This window comes from Acomys russatus, chromosome 6 (assembly GCF_903995435.1).
Source record: "Acomys russatus chromosome 6, mAcoRus1.1, whole genome shotgun sequence".
Taxonomy (NCBI): Eukaryota; Metazoa; Chordata; class Mammalia; order Rodentia; family Muridae; genus Acomys; species Acomys russatus.
Window position 1 is genome coordinate 72,439,559 of NC_067142.1, and position 17,896 is coordinate 72,457,454.

At 45.3% G+C, this 17,896-nt stretch overlaps 1 protein-coding gene across 3 annotated transcripts in view; it reads right to left on the bottom strand.

Moving 5' to 3' along the window:
* The window catches only part of Adss2 (adenylosuccinate synthase 2), an 832,666-nt gene that overhangs the window by 581,243 nt on the left and 233,527 nt on the right, over nt 1-17,896 (bottom strand). The window contains exon 14 of one of the 3 annotated variants that reach the window (XM_051147970.1): nt 3,586-3,595. The exons of the other annotated variants lie outside the window; for them this stretch is intronic. The gene's annotated coding sequence lies outside the window, so the exon portion shown is untranslated. Of the gene's footprint in view, nt 1-3,585; nt 3,596-17,896 lie in introns of those variants that run through there. 3 annotated transcript variants of the gene reach the window in all.

Genomic DNA, 17,896 nt, shown 5'->3' on the forward strand with positions numbered 1-17,896 from the left:
CGTCATCCTTAATGACCAGCTGCCCACACACTGTTTAGCGTCAGTCATGGAAAAGCCTTTAGACATGGTCTTCGAGGGCCTTGATCTCCGCCTACAAGTGACCGATGATTCATCTCGGAGAGCTCTTCATCAGAGTGGGGGTCACCCCTGTGCCTCCCTGCCGGCGTCTGTTGATCCTCATATTTGACCCGGTACCGGCTGTCAGCCTCAGCCCAGGTACTTACTGTTGGGATCTCCTCAGGCTGGGCACGGACTTTGACCATGATGTCATGCATGTTCAGGTAGCAGCTATTGCCTGTGGACAGAACCACAGCCGTATCCAAGATCTGGGACTGCAGCACATGGATCCTCTCTTTTTGGGTCTGCCAGAGGAAGCTGACCTCATTAGTGCTCTCCAGGCCAGACTCCAGCTCCGTTTTGTTTGGGTAAGCATCGTCCTTATCTCTCTCGTTGGGGACAAATTCATTCTCCATCTCTGTCTGGTTGACCTCATCCTTCTACACATACTTGGAGTTTTCTACCAGGCCAGCATGTTAGTAAGCTCCACCTCTGTCTTCAACTTCTTCTGGCTATGGATGTGGCTCTTACACTTGTTGTTTATGTTGCTCCAAAGCGCTTTACGCTGCTTCTGAGAGAAGCTCGCCTTGAGGATGAAGGAGGTGAACTTCCTGCAGAAGGTCTTGACCTTTTCCTTCCCCTGAATATGCATGGCTTAGCTATGGGAGCCCACCTCCCACGCTACGGTGCATGGCAGCCTCTCCTTCACCGCCCTCCATACTAGCCCTGACCTGGCTGCTGTCCACACCCATGCTGGTGCTTCTCCAGGGAAGCTGGTGTGCTAACGAGGCACACTCATGTAGAGCTTGGAGACCTTGGGGCCAGGGGTAGATATTTCATATGACTTGGGTCACCTTGATGGTGAAGGTTGGAGTGAAAGTGGCAGCATGGAGTCAGAAGTTTGAGGAATCGGCAGCTATCATCTGCTTCTAAGAGATTTTTTTAAAATCACTTTTAAGTGTGTACATAGGTGTGTCACTCAATCCTTGTGAGTCATTTTGCATAGACCATTGTTCCTGCAGGAACTAATATAATACAACCTGGTATCTTGACCTGCAGAGCTACATAAAGACCAGGCCTGTATTTATGATGACCATGTCAAAAGCGTATACCCCCCTTGGAGGTGCAGACTCCACCCATCAGTCAGTGTTCTTTCTCATCCATAAGTCTGTGCCCCTTAACCCTGAAAAAAAGCAGATTAGAACTTGACTACAGTGTTCAAAAGCCCAAAGTGGACACAACAAGATTTCTGTGATAGAGCGAACCGTCCAATGAGTGTCCTCCAGCCAAAATGAATCACACGCTGGCCTCCATGTCAGATCCTAGCAAAGACTCTTGAACAAGCTGTCCTCCAGCGTGTACTTGAACAAACTGAGGTTGTAACGGAAGAAACGGCTGGGTCTCTGCCTCGTTTGTTTATATCCTTTATGGAACCCACCAAACAAAAATGGATTCAAAGTGAGAGACAGTGCCTACTAAGGCAGGGGCGGTGGGGGGGGGGGGGATATGGTAATCAACTTTCCGCCACTGTGACTGCCTGAGAGCATTAACTCAAAGAAGGAAAGATTTGAATTATCTCTTCAGAGGTCTGTCCATGGTCAGGTAGCTCCGTTACTTTGGTGCCTAGTGTTACAAAAAGAACCTCACGTCAATGTCATGAGTGGGTGGCGAACCAGAACTGCTTAGATCACTATGGCTGTGAAACAAGCAAAATGAGCACAAGGGTCTGTGGTCCCATGAGCCCCTTTGAGGGCTTGCCCCCAATTGGCTAACCGCTTCTCTTTAGGCCACATCTCTTAAAGGGCCACCACCTCCCAAAAGTGAATAGCCTAGCGACTGAACGTCTGACACATAGCCTTCGAGGATGTTTAAGACCCAAGCCACGCCCACAGACACATATGCATGTGTACATCAGGAGGCTTTTAAAGCCTTGGACCAATTCCACGCAGCCCCAGGCTGACTTACTATAGTGCGGTCCCTGAGAGGTAAGTTCAGGATATGACGAGATGAAAGCATCACCCGGCTGTCTGATCCACACAACTGTGTTATTGAATCCTTTGTTTGGAAAATGTGCGTATTTAACTCGTCAATCCATTCACTTTCTTGACAACTGTTTATTGAGAGCCTGGTATGTGCCAAGAATTGTTCTAGGTTCCAGGAGTGAGTGGGCACCGCTGATTCACAGGGATTCCATCAAGCTCAACCCAGCTTCAACTCCACTTCATAAAACAGGCCGCACCTAGATGTGGGGGTACCTCCGACCTCAGGTCTGCCGTACCTACTAGCTTAAATAAAATGTTATTGCCGCATAACTTGCAAACAGTGTGCATAAATTCACGTGGTTACAACGGAATACTGTGCTGTAGTCAGTACCCAGAGCAATAAGCTATTGCTGCCAGCACCCCAGAACTCTCCTGGAACAGAGGCTCTCACCTCCCACTAGTGGTCACTACTACCTGACTTTTGACAGCATAGCTTTAACTGTCTCGCGTTTGCATAAACTGAATTGTATTGCTTTTATCTTTAGGCATTTATAGCGTGCTGTCTGAGTAGCTGTCTTTTATAAGTTTTGTTTGTCTTCAAAAACCGAAACTGAATTCCCTAGTTAACTTCCCAGCAGAGGAGATCGGACTCTGGAACAGTGCCTGGGACCAAATACATTAAACTTGACGTTCCTCTGTCGTTCGCTTGACCTGAGCCTAGGAGGGTGTAGAGTTAAGACCTTACAATGAACTTGACTGATATGAGGAGTCTGTTTTCTACTCTAGCCAACATTCCAAAGTGTATGCATGTGTGTGTATGTGCACACACACATGTACATGTGCGCATGAAAGTTCTCTGTGTCAACTTATCAGTATCTAAATTAACAAAGATTTCTGAAGCAGTGCATAAACCAAAATGTAATCTTAATTATATTAACATAGTTTCTCCACACCAGAGTCGACATACTGCTGCTTTATCAATCTAATCAAAGGGTCTCATCAGTGGCCACATGGTAGGAAGATTCCCGCCCTAGTCTAGGAAATTCTGGGATACCATAATACCACGCCCATGACCCCATGACCAACTTCACTCTTTTTGTTTGCTCAGGAGAGGACCACTATTAAGTCTTTCTGAAAGCCAGGCAAGTGGCGTGCCGCTCTTCTGAGAATATTTTTCTATATCACTTACCTTCGCTTTCAGCCTTGTTAGGAGCGTTCTTCATCCCTGGTACTCTGGTTGGCATTGACCTTCACTGTGCACTCAGCGCCACAACAAATGGCTTGTCCTGAGATACAGGGAGAGAAGGCTTTGAAAGGCAGCTTCCTAATGGAGCCATTTTGGGAAACATTGCCTGAGAAAATGGCCCTGTTATTCACTGTGGATTTCCACCTCCAAATAGCCACAAACAAACTCTGTGAAGGCACCACAGGGCAAGCTCCTTAAAGGGCCTACAGGGAGCAGGAAGGCAATGGAGCCCAGCAACTTCTAGTTAGAGGGGACAGAGCTTGGCTCCACGGATCCTTGGCGTCAGATCCAAGATCCTCTGCTCACTGCTCCAATTGTTACTCTCATTGTTGCCAGATCAGTGTTGGCCCCTGAACCAGACATTCCACGTTGGAGATCAGTTATCCGTCTGCTGGCTGTCCCTTACTAGCCCTGTTAGGACTTTATGACAGGCAAGACATCCAGACAATCACTCTGAGATTCGTGGGGTTATTTATGACTCCGCCTGCTGTTTTTGCTGGGCATGGGTGCCTCTTCCTAGCATTCATAAGGAGACAGATGGTAAGGATGCCTTAAGCAGGAACACTAGTGGCCAGACTAGATGTCCAGCATGTCAGCTCATCTTTTCTTGCTTCTCCTGGTTCTGGTTATTCTGGTTTACCGTACTGGAGCAGTGTGGCAAGCCATGGGACAGATTCAGAAACGCATAGGTCTCCCCATTGCTTTAGTTGAGAAGGTGAACAGTTTGGTTTGCCCATTTTCCTTTGTTGCCATGGCAGGGACTAACAGTTTCTCCAATGGAAGGCAAGGACTTTCTGCAATTTAAACAAAGCTATGGAAAAAGTATATTTTCTTGACCCTCTGCAGGAAATCCTGCCCAACACCAACAAGAGTGCAGCATTTCCTGAACTTCTGGTAGCTCTTTCTACTTGCAAGGGGGCAGAGGCTTGAGTTAACCCAGAAAAGGCCCAATTTCTCTGACCGAGGGGAAAGCCAGAGGGCTGGATGGAGGGCTCGCAACAAAGCGTTTGATGCAGAAGCACAGGAGCTGAGTTCAGGTCGCTAGCATCTGCTTAAAGCCAGGCACAGTTCCCGGGGTCTCCAAGTGGATTCCCAGAGATTGTTGGCCAGGCAGCCTAACTGAATTCGTGAGCTCTAGGTTTGATGAGAGAGCCTGCCTAAAAGAACAAGAGGCAGAGTGATGAAGGAAGACACTCAGTATTTAACGTTTGTCATCCACACATATACACATCAACCAAGCATGTAGACATGCATGTGTCTCTCACACACACACACACACACACACACACAAATGAGAGAGAGAGAGAGAGAGAGAGAGAGAGAGAGAGAGAGAGAGAGAGAGAGAGAGAGAGAGAGAGAGCTGGAAAGTCATTACCAGGCTCAAAGGTGTTTGTATGTAGTAAAAACTCAACATAAATTTGTTGTGTGTGTGTATTAAAGTAAACTAGAAATAAAGAAAAGCACACTTGAGATTTTTTTCACCCATTTTCTTTAATCAAAAGTCCACTGACCAAGAGCCACTTAAAATGCTGAGGAAGGGGGCAGGGAACAGCTGAGTGCCGTCTCGTGAGATTAGGAACGAACGATTGCTCCATTGCTCCGTATATGTATGCTAAAACCCACGGCTCTCAAGTTAGAGTCAAGCAATCCAAGCTATGCCTTAGTGGACATCACAAGGACAGGTGACACACAGCTGTCCTGCTCTGACATGTAGGACAGCCAGGGTGACTGTGAACGAAACTAACGAGAGAGATGTGTGCTCTCTCGGCTACTCTCTTTCCCAGGCAAGTGACACAATTCCTGTTTCGTCCAAGTGATCTCCCCAGGAAAGCAACTTTGATGCCTCTTTCCCCTCTTCCCGAGCTGTTGATCATCTTCCTTTACTCATATTTTATGATGGTTCAAAATCAAAGCAGACAACTGCAACAAAATGCACTCATCTGACACCATAAGGTTAGGGAAAGAGAGAGAAGAGGAGGAAGAGGAGGAAGAGGAGGAAAGAGAGGAGGGGGAGGGAAGTAGCTGGTGTTACATGGGTGTAGGGATTCTTTTACTGATGTGGAGAGATCCCAGGGCCTCCTGAAGGCTTAGCATGTTGTACGGGCTAGATAGTTATCAACTTGACACAATCTACAGTCATCTGAGGGGAGGGAACCTCAATTGAGACAAACGCCTCCCTAAGATGGGGCTATCGGCCAGCCTGTGGAGGGCATTTTCTTGATTAATGATTGATGTGGGAAGGCCTCGTGAGCGGTGCCACCCCTAAGCAGGAGCTCCTGGTGTATGAAAACAAACAAACAAATAAACAAACAAACAAACTGAATGAGTCGTGAGGAGCAAGCCAGTAAGCAGCGTTCTCTCGTGGACGCTGCATCTGTTTCTGTCTCCAGGTTCCTGCCTTGAGTTCTTGCCTTGACTGTCTTCAATGGTGGACTGTGAGGTGGAATGTAAGATAAAATAAGTCCTTGCCTGCCCAGGTTCTTTCTTGTCAGAGTGTTCTATCACAACAATAAAGTCCCTACCTAAGACACATGTATTCTCCCTTGACCTATACTCCTAGCCCACAGTCCTTCATGAAAAAACAAACACACAAACAAACAAACAAACACCCCCAGGAATTAGGAGAAAATATTTGAGAAACATTTTTATTTAAAATATTACAAAGGCTTTAAAATTACCAAGTGACCCAATTTCACGTTTACGAATGATCTAGTGTCAGAAATGATTATGTCATGTGACCAGAGGGTGGCCACTATGAAAATGACTCTGTTGTTGGTTTTCAGCTTCAGATACTGAAATGTGTTTGCTCTCTTGCTCCCCGACCCCTATCCTGGACCAGACACAACCATTCCACACTTTCATAACGATTTCAAATAGAGTTCCTGAGATTAACGCGGGGCTTTTGGATTAGTAGCTCACAAGCAGCAAGGTGAGAGAACACGGGCATCTGGGTTTCCGTGCAGAACGTGTATACGAAGCAATACAATTTTTCTGTTTGTTTTGGCACACCTAGAATCATGGCACTTTAGAGCTGGAAGGAGTTCCAGAAAGAAAGCAGTTCAATGTCCTGATTTTCCTAATTGGGAAATCGAGGCCCCGGAAGGGGTCACAGCGAGGCTGAGATGGCCGCAAGGTTTTTCTTGGCCCCCTCCCCCCTCCCGCACGTTCCCCCATCCCCCCCCTACTACTCCTCAGATCAATTTCGTCCTTAAAGCAGCTCCTAGCCTCTTCAGAAAGCTTTCCGCTGCTGTTAGTCGGAAAAACAACAAACCATGAAGTGGACTTGGGTGGGGTTTTTTTTTTTTTGGTGCTCAGAGCCCTTCAGTGTCTGACGGTGCACTGTGCATATGTGTGACGCAGGAGTGCTGAGGTTCAGGGTCATCTCAGCACGTCCCTGTTGCATGACCCCCCGAATCATTTGCAAATGAAAATACTTCTGAAATGTTTCATAACTTTAAGAAGTTAATTAATTGTATTAAAGACTTCTGAAAATGAGGGCAGGAGTAGACGTGTATATACAAGCTTATTCTGAAAAGGACTTAGGTTAGTATTACCAGTTGGTGCTGCATCCACACCCTGACATATCTCCTCACCTGCTCATCCATCCATCATGCACTCATCCGCTCGCCTACCCAGCCGCCCACCCACCTACTTAACCAGACCTTATTCAACCAACATCTATTCAAAAACCAATTTTGCATAAATCTTGAATGCCTGTTGTTGAGTATAGAAAACTGTGTGAAACACAATCTGACTACGAGCACAAAAGATTATACCGGGTACGAGACACATGAAATTCACTGTTGATGAAGGTTTCTGAGGCTCTTGATTAAACACTTTGAAAGATGAAATTGTAAGTAGGAAATCATCCCTTTAGGAACCTCAAGTAATAAGAGATATAAAACATACAACGAATATCTCTAATAAAAAAAAGAATGTGCCATTTACACTCTCAATTATACTGTAATTTACAGCATTTTAAAACTAGGGATAGACACCCCATGTCTAATACAAGAAAAAGAGGAAAAAATATCTAGAGAGCTTATTGTTATTGTGAAATGGAATAGAATAAGATTCTAGGGTCAGAGCGCCCCATAAGTTAAGGGTGCTCTAATAACCATCAAGGGGCCCCAGAGTTGAAATGGCTGTGATTCCAGCAAATGGCAAGGGAATAGGAGGAAATAGAAACAGTTCATTTTATAAATGACAACAAGGAAACAGTTCCTGATAAAGAAAGGCAAATGGAACGCAGTGCAAAGGAGCAAATGCCACAGGGGTGACTTGGGTGAGCTTGTTCCTGGCACGCCCCCTCCATGCACCCTCGCAGCATTTAAGGAAGTTGGTGCTCAGCTGACATTCCCATGGTCCTCTCTAGAGACAGGAAGAGGTCTGAGTGGCCGTAGGCTTATCACACTTGGTGCGGGTTCCTCTGTAACTGTTTAACCTCATCACTGTGCAAAGCCACGACCTCCACAGTGAATTGGAAAGTCCCTCAGGGGATGAAAACCTCAGAACCAGTAGACTCAGAGGTCGCCCTTTGAGCCAAGTGACTGTCGCGTTACCCTGCCTCTTGCATGGTTTCTTGCTCGCCCCCCTCCCCACGGTCTGTAAAAGAGGGAGGGGCTTGGGGGGGTTATTCTTCACTAGTACTTCCTGTTTCTCTGGGCTTTATAGTTGCACCCCCTGCTTGCTTTGGTTTTATATGCCTACATAGTCCTCCTTCATTACAAGACCAAACCCTCATTTAATTTTGGTTACTTATTAAGAGCTACTTCTTTCCTACATTGCCAAGGGTTGCCCTTTCCTGATGCTGTGATGCTGAGGTTAGCTCATTCAAGGTGCCTTTATCAAGTTGGTACATAGAGGGCTCAGCTTTGCTGTTCACATTTGCCCGTGAAAACAGCCCTCCCCCCACTCCTTTGCTCTCCCTTCCTTCCTCCCTCGTCTTCTATTTTTAAAATGGTCATCAAGAACTTGGAACTAATTACTGTACATCAGTTAGGAGAGTGAATGGCCCATTCACCATTTTCTTCAATATTTTCTCTTCTTAAATTAATCAAAATCAAAGTAACATTCAGATCACAAAAAAATATAAATTCGTGTCATTTAAGTAAAGCCACGGCTAAAAATCCTAATAACAACTTTCTACACTCAGAGTCTAATTTTTACATTTTTAACTGATTGGTTTTTGAATGTCTATTTTTACTTTTAAGTTTGGACCACAATCTAATTCTCTGGGTGTATATTATTCCTCAAGTTTGTGTTAAGGAAATGACTTGACAAGAACACAAACTTAAGTTTCAAATTAAAATTTAAAATATTTTGGACAATTTAACCCAGAAATTTGAGGTGTTAAAGATTACTATGCAGGAGCCGTAAAATATTGAAAGAAATAAAATTTTCTGAATATGCAGATTGCCATCGTGAAATAATGAAAGGAAAGTAGCAAAAATAGCTGTGGGAAACAGAACACTCCAGAACCATCTGAACTGAGCAGAACTGTTCATAAAACTTGTTGGAGACCCACGAGCAGATCATGGCTGCAATTCTTTTGTCACTTCCCCTTCGAGATGTGGTCCAATAGCTTTCTCTTCAAGTGTGGGTCTGCCTCGTTGACTAAATTCTACCAACAGGAAGGAGAACCCACGTGTGTATGGTGCTGCCTGGCATTCAGAAGGCTGAGGATGAAGGATCTCAGATTGGGGAACAGCCTGGATTTCACAGCGAGTTACGCCTTATAGCTTCCGAGCAACAGTGAGAAGGGCTGCATGGCTTCTACCTGGCTCTCTCTTCTGGGACACATAACATATCCTGGAAACCCAGAATCCATGATGGGAGGAAGCCCAATTTGCCCAGAGATGCTATGTGTAGGTAGAAACTTGAGACTTGAGGTCCCTGCTTTAGACAGCGTGAAGTGCAATGCTCAGACGCCCAGACTCAGAGAGAACTCTGGGAAAGAAGGGCATTTTTCTACTTGCAGATCTCCAAAAACAAAAGGCATGCCATACTCTGGGGGTCATGCAAGGGTGCATCAGCGTGGGTCAGGAAGCCAGGGGACAGAGATGGAGGAAAGACCTTTAACGTCGTTACCTCTAGAAGCATCACGGGAGCCTTAGACTCAGAGTCTTGGGTTTGAGTTACTTGTGTAATTTAAGTAGCTCTAGAAAATAGACTAATTTAGTTGTCTGGTACCTGCTCCTGTGGTGATGATGGCTGCCAGTACAGTGGTCCATTCTGAGCAAACCTAATAAAGAAGGTGCTTGGAGTAAGAGCCCTGAATGGTTGGTTGGCTTGCATCTGAAAGTCCTTTACTGTGTGAAGGAATCTACCAGCCCTAGGAGGAGTGTTCCTTCGGTCTCAGTAGAATAAAGTGTGCTGATGGTCAGGGCCAGCTGGGGAAGCCTTTCAGAGGACAAGAAGTCTCAGCTACTGCAGTCTGGATACAGAGCTAAGTCCTTGAGAAGTGCCTATCTCCCAAGCCTAGGACAGACCAAAACAAAAGGTGAATGACTGTAGGCGGTGTCTCAGTGTGGTGTGTTGAGCAGCCATAGGTAACCAGAACCCGCTATGTGTGTTAGTCAGCTTTCTCTCATTATAAGAAGATACCTGAGAAATCAACCTATACAGAAATGAACCTATTTCAGAGGTTCATGATTGGTTGATACCTGTTATTTTAGATCTGTAACACATCGCAGAGGATGAATGATGGGGGAGGGGAGAGAGAGAGAGAGGGAGGGAGGAAGAGAGGGAGAGAAAGAGACAGAGAGAAAGACAGAGAGAGAGGCAGAGAGACAGAGAGAGAGAGACAGAGAGAGATAGATCAGGGTTCTACATTCTTTGAGTCCATATCTAAATAATTTAATTTAAAGCCCCCTCACCCCCACACCAGGCTCCAACCCTTAAAAATTCCATCACCTTCCAAAAACATCAAGATGCCCTCCAGGAAGGAGTCCCATCAGGTGCTGCTAATACTCAAAACATTTTAAAGCTGAATATACATGACTAATACTATGCATGTAAGACATTCTCCCATCTGACATCCTTGTAACAGCTTAATTATGACATTTCTAGAGTGCTTTAAGCACATAGATGGTCCTGTAAGTCATAACTTCTATTTGAAGCAAATTACCCTCATCAGTTGCTATGTAAATAAAGATGTGCATCTTAGCGAACAGCCATTGAATTTGAGAACACAGAGACTGACAACACTAAAATTATGAAGCAGCACCTGATGGGACTCCTTCCTGGAGGGCATCGTGGAATTGTGTTTGCAGGTGGCTAGAGGATACTGAAGTGTCCTTGAAAGAATTGTAGGCTTCAAGTTTTGTGCCTTGTTTTTACAGAGAGATTGGTGAGGCTAGCTCTATTCCTAATTAAATGTGCATGTGTGCGTGCGTGTGTGTGTGTGCGTGCACACTCTCGCTCATGTTTCCTATCCTAAAAAGTGTCCACAAGCCCCTGTATCATTTACCTTTCAGTTGCTGTATACTATGACCAAAGCCACTTATTACAGTTCCAGAGGGAAAGAGTTCATATTGGCAAGGTCAATAAGGAAACAGGTACCCAGAGCAGGAAGCTGAGAGATCACACCTTCCAGAATGTGCAGAAAGACTGACCTGGAAACGATTCAAAGCTATGCATTCTCAAAGCCCAGCCCAGTGATGCACTCCCTGCAGCAAGGCTTCATCCCACAGCAGTTTCATAACCAAACAGCACCACCAACCTGGGACCGAGTGGCTGAATATAGAAGCCTATGCCAGGGTCCCCTTGCCAGCCTGCTTCTTTGAAACTGATCTGCTGGCATCCCAGGGGGCGTCTTTAGAGACAGATTAACTTAGTTTCCCACCTAAGGAGAAGGCTCATTTCTGGAGCTGGTGATTATGGGGTGATGGTTAGGAAATAAGTAACAGGTCTTCAGAGGATGCCCTGGTTTGTTTCTCTGTTGCTGATAAACACCACGATCAAAAGCAGCTTGGAGAGAAAAGATCTTATTTCATCTTACAGTCCCTTGCTGAGGGAAGGTAAGCCATGAACTCCAGCAGCGTTTCTGAAACAGAAACCATGGAGGAATGCTACTTACTGGCTTGTTTCTTACACTGCCCAGTCCTACCTGCCCACAGACACCACTGCCTATGGTGGGCTGGGCCCTCCCACGTCAATTAGAATCAAGAAAATGTTCCACAAACACGTTCACAGGCCAATCTGATTCCCCAAATCGCCCCCCCCAAAACTGAGACTCTCTCAGATAACTCAATACTGTGTCAAGTTGACTGCTGAAGCTAACTAGAAAAAGGCTCTTCACTCAGGGGTGTTTGACCCTGGAATGCCTTACCAGTGTCAGGAGTAGAGGTTCCCATCTGGCTCAAAAGGAAGGGTCCACCCACATGCCTTCACTCTGCCCTCTCTCTTGGCATCTCTGGGTGGGAGGACTCCATGCGGGCCAGGTGGTAATGGTATTCCTGACGTCATCTCAGCCTCAGGGATCCAAAATTATGGGTTTAATGGAGAACACTCAGGTGAGAGGTAAGGGATTGGAAAAAATCAGACAGCTGAATCCAGAATCTCTTGGAATTGGCCAGAGGGACTCAGCATCTCACAAGGCCAGCTTCCTCTATGAGATGACCTCAGTAGAAACTCCCAATGTTGTTATCTACCACATTTAAAAAAAAAAAGCAACCAGACCAAAGGGGTCCCATGGGAACCCCCAAACAACCCAGGCTGTTGCCAAGATTATAGGCTGCTCTCCACAAACTGATGGCAAGGCCCAATTGATGAAGACCATACCTGAAGAACTCACTGAACGTGGGGAACTCAAGCTGGTGCCACATAGAGCCTTTCCCTCTACTGGCTGGCGTGTTTGCCACAGGCAGGTGCTCTACATGCTACTGAAAAAGAAATGTAAATTCTAACCCAGCTATAGACTCTAAGATCTGCCATAGTATCTGGCCTGATGCTAACGAAATAGTAGCACAAAGGGAGTAACCAACCAATACCTGCTTTGACCAAAGGCCCACCTCATAAGATGGAAACCATATCTTACATGCTTGGCTGACCAAGAACCTGGGACCAGAAAACCCAGAGACCCAAAGAACACAACAATAAAATGACTCCTAATTAGAGTCCGTTATACATAGCTCAGTGCCTTGCCCAACCATCACCAGAAAAGCTTCCTGCTATAGCAGAAGGGAACAAATACAGAGACCCACAGTCGGACAACCTACAGAGAGTGACCAACCTTGGACAATCAACTCTTAAAGGGAATGTTCCACAAAATCCCTTCCCCCCAGGGCTCAGGGAAGCTGCAGTAGAGGAGACAGAAAGAGTGTAAGAGCCAGGAAACAAGGCTTTCTAAATCAACATGACTGATGCACATATGAACCCATACAGACTGAGGCAGCCTGTACGGGTCCACACCAGATGGGGTCCTAGAAGTGGGCACGCACCCATCCCTAAGCCAGAAGCAATCTCGAACTGATAACCACTTGCAGATGAAAACTGAGTTTTCTCCAAGGGTTTAACTGGGGAAGCAAACTACTCTTAAGGGTTGGCTGTATGCCCAGCAGTAGACGGCCAACAGAAAACAAACTCAAAGACTTCACTGGAAGTTCCTTGTCTCATACTGTCCCCTCGGGGCTTCTGTTTTGTTTTGAATTTTTGTTTTACATAGATTTTACTTGTTCATTTAGTCCTCTCTCTTTTACCTTACAGACTCTCTGCATATATATTATGGCTTCCATTTTAGTATTTTTATGGGGATCCTGAGTGTGTGAACAAGTGGGTTCCCTGCATCTATGTTAATTTCTTCTGCCTTTTGTTGGGCTTCCCCCCTTCTGTTTGTGTGTGTTTTGTCCTATTCCAGTGTGTTAGTTTTTGTTTTACCTTATTATACTTTATTTTATTATTATCCCTTATTGTTTTCTGATGAGACAGAAAAGGGATGAATCTGGATGGAGGGGAGGTGGAGAGGACCTGGGAGGAGTAGAGGGAAGGGAAGCTGTAATCAGGGTACATTTTATGGAAAAAAGATTTTCAATAAAAGAAAAAAAATTAAAGTAACCAGAAAACAAAACAACAACAGCAAGAAAAATTTCAAGTCTCAAAAAAAAAAAAAAAAAATTCAAGTCCTCAACATTTTAGAAAATGTAACTTTAAATTGCGCTAAACCAGAGGTTGAAGCCACTGTTGTTTAAATCCTAAGATTCTCCCATTAACATATTAGGGAGTGGCTATCTGTGGGTCTCCAAAAGAAAACCTCAAATTACCCACGAAGGAAAGCTGTTTGGAGGTATAGAAAAGAAGCCTCCTTGAGTAGATGCCGCAAACTCTTCCTCTTCTGAGAGTCACACCATGCCGCATCCTGTCTGCACACTGCCAAGTGCTCACTGTGGGTAGAAGGAATAAACAAACAGACAGGGAAGAGAAAGACACCACGTTAGAGGAGTTACACGCCCAACCAGAGAGACCTGGGGTAACTGATACTTGTTTTAGCACCACGTGCCGGGACGTCCTCGAGGCACGAGCTACGGCTACCAATTAAGTTGACAGCAGTGAGTGGCCAACGTGCATGCTCTGCAACCAGCAGGTACCACTCCCACCACACACACAACACCCTGCCAAGAGAATAATCTTCCTGTTAGTTCAATTAATAAGTCATTCAGAAACTGGTGTCTTGTTAGATGGGACCTGTTTCTTCTCTGGAAAGTTTGTCGACCGAGATTCAAGACACTCTATATTGTGCATAGACCAGGACACTAGTTAGAGGCACAAAAAGCATTCTGACAGCCGCTTTCTTGTCTTTTAAGCTATGGCTGCAGCATTTGCTACCTGTACAGATATTAAGAAAATGTTCTTTCATGCTATCGTGGCTGTTCATCATGGACGCAGCACAGGCTAAAATGCAATCTTCCAAACACTGATTCTGTCTATATTAAATGCAAATGTAACTGTATCTAACAGAAGTCATTTAAATGCTCAGTAGCGCTACACAAAAGATCGAGATCTAGAAAAGCAAACAGAAACCAGTGACTGCAGTAGACAACCACTCCCTCCTTTTATTTCAATGAGACAAATATCTGTGCAAGTCCTTCTGTTATTAGGACTTCAGTGCCCGTCTATCTTCCACCTACAGGAAAAGTGGAAGGTCTAAGAGATTCAACGACAGACACATCAGTGGATCGAGAAGAACAATGTTCCATCGCAAAGTAAAACAACTTTCCGTTTCACTTGGCTGAGAATGAATTCTCTGGGACGGTTCAGTCACAAGGTAACATAGGGAGCATTGTGGGAACTTCCCTGCTCGGTCCCCTTTCAGCCTGTAGTGATGGGAAAACCATCACTCTAGATATTTAGCCATACCATCTCCTGGGGTTCCACATAAAACGTGTACATTTTTCCTATCATTCCTTACTCTGTAGGCTCAAGGATGTCGAACCACCTTGGCAGTCTAGGCACAAAGTGTAAGTGTTTGCCAGAGTTAGGTTCAACACACACTCTGTCTCCTAGAGCCTGACCAGCAAGAACTGCATGCAGATCACTGGGCCAAGGACTCTGCACACATCCCCTCCTTAGATGACCTGGGAAGGAGGATTCCCGCCTCACAGAGAGAGAGGGGCAGACAAGTGCGCATGATGTCATGGACAACTGCTGATAGCTGATAGGCTGGGCACAGCATGAATTTTAACAGCTATCCCTATGCCAGCTCTATAAGAGAGGATGTGCACACAGCCGTGAACTTCAACCCAGCTAGCCTATGCTCGCCTCCATTGACTGATGGAGAGGACATGTGAGCCTAGGTCTGTCCACCCGAGTCCCATGGCGGCCCTAAGACATATATGAACCCCTCTTCCTTGGCACATGTTTATTTTCCGTTACCTGGATATGTAGCCCAGGTTGGCCTCAAACTCATGATCTACTTCAGCACCGCAAAGGCTGAGATTAGAGGTATGGGCCACTGCGTCCATCAAGCTCAACCAATCTCTTCATTTTCTGTATGCTTGAGTCTCTCACTTGCTGTGGTTTCTGCCCACCCCTGCCAACCAATGGCAACTGAGGAAAGGCTGGCACAGGTGGCTATAAGTGGAGGAGTAGGTGGGGCTTTAGGACCGAGCCAGGGATTGTGTGGATGGTCTACCAAAGCCCTAAATGGATTCATGTCTTAGAAACGTTCCTCATTCTCTAAGAAGGTAGCAGAGTTCTGAAGGGCTCTCATCCATCAGTTCAGCAGTAACATGCTGCTAATATTTACCAGCTGTGTGACCCGGGCCTCCACTCCTACTGATGTGGACGCTGATGCAAGATAGAACACTAAAGGGGTTTTTCTAGGGTCACACACAGCACAGCAGGGATTAAAAGTCACAGGCTTGGAATGTCTCAAGGATTGCTTAAGCTGTCATTCAAGTTTCCTACGCAGGCATGAAGAGAGGGCTAGCCTGTCTCTTTTGACACATACGTCACGTGCTGCTGGCTCACCATGCTGAGGCCACATTGTACAGAGTTTGAACTGTGCCATGGAACACAGTGGAAACCATCATGCGAAAGAGGCAGACTCCAAAAGCTGACTCCAAGATCAAGGCAGACACAGCAGACTGACTGGGTGGGTGTTCCAAGCTTTGCTCAGAGCCACCGAGTCCTCTGTAGAGGGCGAGCCCACAGGTAGAGATCCAGCTCTGTGGCCCCCCCCCCCCCCCCGCCTCCTCTCTAGGCCTGCTTCCATACTCTGCTGTCGGAATGGAACTGCGCCCACTTGCTGGAGGCCAGCGCTTTGACATTTCAAAACCAACTCCTCCTCAGCGTGACTAAACCAAGATATATATATGTGAAAGTAAACTGACTGCCGTATCTTTGGAAAGCCCACACTTCTGAGAAAATGGTAAATAGGCCTTCTTTCTCCTTTCGCCTAGGATGCAGGGAACCAAGCAAAACCACAAATTGTAACTTTCGTTTGCTTTTCCACAGGCAAGTGGGGAATGGTCACGGGTTTTAGTCTATGTCTTGGCCTAAGTGAGTATTTCCTCTATGTAGATTCATGCCGAACTTTCTAGAACTCTCATGCTTACTAGGTACTTTCCAGTAGTCAAGCTGCCTCATCCTCTGTGCGGGCAGTTTGACCAAATTAAAGATGTGAAGGAGTCCCGGAGTCTCTCATGCACTCTGATGCCGCCTTCCGGAAACTCTCTCACTTCCTGTTACTAAAAGGAAGTGCTGAAACATGAGAGTCTCAAAACAGCGGCAGCCAATGGATTTCAGCTTCCATCTCCCTCTTGACAGTTATGTGAATATCTGAATATCTCTCTTGGAACACTTAATTTTTAAAAACCCCGAGCCCACCCATACTACCTCATGTGAAGTATTAAGAGCAGTTCAGTGAACTCTCATGAGACTTTCTACTTTTAGATGGTCAGGGGTTATCGGCAGAGCAGCCACTCCATGGATTTTTATCCTGTGGGTCATAACTTTGTCAAGAGACACAAAAACACCAAGCCACACTATTATGATAATTGTGCTTTAAGAAACAAGTGTGCTTATGGCAACTTTTATGCTTATAAAGCATCACGTAAATATTGTAAATCTGGTAATAGGCTGGGACAACATTGACTCTCAGAAGTCAGAAGCTTCTAGCAATAAAGCAAGTCTACTGTTTGTTTGTTTGTTTATTTGTTTTAAATCAAAGAATCATAGACCAAGCAAACAGACTTGAAGAGCTATCATTTATGTAAGGCTTTAGGTCAAAATTCCCCGGGAATAAGACTATAATTTGCATTATTTTTTTCTAAGATAGGATTTCCCTATGAAGTCCAGAGTAGCCTTGGACTCAAGATACTTTTCAATAATCCAAACACTTATGAAGGTGAGTGTGTGTGACCAAAGTGTAAGTGAAACTGTCAAGTCAAACAGCCCACAGGTGCTAGATCACCACAGCATTTAAAACGTTTCCAACGCAGTACTCATTTCAGTCTCTGGTTAACATGGGACTATTTCCCTTCCTAGTCTTTGAAAGTTTCACACGCGGTTCTAAGCGTTTCCTGTGATATCAAAGCCACCAGCAGCCCTCCTCTGATCTCCCTCTTCCTATTTATAGCCTCTGAAATGGACGTGCTCTTCTGTGCTCCAGAAGACTTTATGCCTTTCTACATAAGGGAAAGTGAAAGTGAGGAGTGTACAGGTAGCTGAATTGAAGACATTGGCTTTGCATAATATGATTTCATGTGTAATCTCCACCAGCTGAAACCAATCCAACCCCAACACCCTAGACTATAATTATTCCCATTTTATAGATGAGAAAAACTGTAGCCCCCGAGCTTAATGAATTGTTTATGATTACCCAGCATATATCTGTATATATGTGCGTACATGTATACATATAAGTATACATACATGTATGTTGTGTGGGATAATGTTATGTCAACTTGACACAAGCTAGAATCATCTCAGAAGAGGGAGCCTCAACTTAAAAAATACCTCTATAGAAAAAGTGAGGAAGAGCCTGGAACACATTGGCACAGGAGACAACTTCCTGAACAGAACACCAACAGTCCAGGCCTTAAGGCCAACAATTAACAAATGGGACCTCATGAGGCTGAGAAGCTTCTGTAAAGCAGAAGACACTGTCAAG